This window comes from Cariama cristata, unplaced genomic scaffold, assembly GCF_000690535.1.
Source record: "Cariama cristata isolate BGI_N322 unplaced genomic scaffold, ASM69053v1 scaffold20451, whole genome shotgun sequence".
In the NCBI taxonomy this organism is placed as follows: Eukaryota; Metazoa; Chordata; class Aves; order Cariamiformes; family Cariamidae; genus Cariama; species Cariama cristata.
The window spans coordinates 7,116-7,359 of NW_009600062.1; the positions used below are offsets into that span (position 1 = coordinate 7,116).

Consider the following 244-nt stretch of genomic DNA (forward strand, 5'->3'; position numbering starts at 1 on the left):
TCCTTTTTGTTGGTCCGCCAGCCGGTCTCGGACCCTGCCTGTGCCCCTCTCGTGGGGACTGTCCCCTCCTGGGTGGTCTACGTTGACCCGAGCCCCTCTGGGGCTTGGTGCTGCCGGTTGCTGATCGTTGGTGGCTTGTTCCTTCGCTGGTGTGAGGTTCCCAGTTGCCTTAGTGAGTTCAGGGCTCTTCTGGCCAGACCAGGAGCTGTAGATGGAGACGTTGGGGCTAAAATCTGCTACTGGG

General features: G+C 60.7%; 1 protein-coding gene across 1 annotated transcript in view; it reads left to right on the plus strand.

Annotated features, from left to right (window-relative positions):
- Positions 1-244, plus strand: part of TBRG4 (transforming growth factor beta regulator 4) — a gene marked incomplete at its 3' end in the record, with an annotated part of 9,912 nt that overhangs the window by 6,860 nt on the left and 2,808 nt on the right. The window lies entirely within an intron of this gene.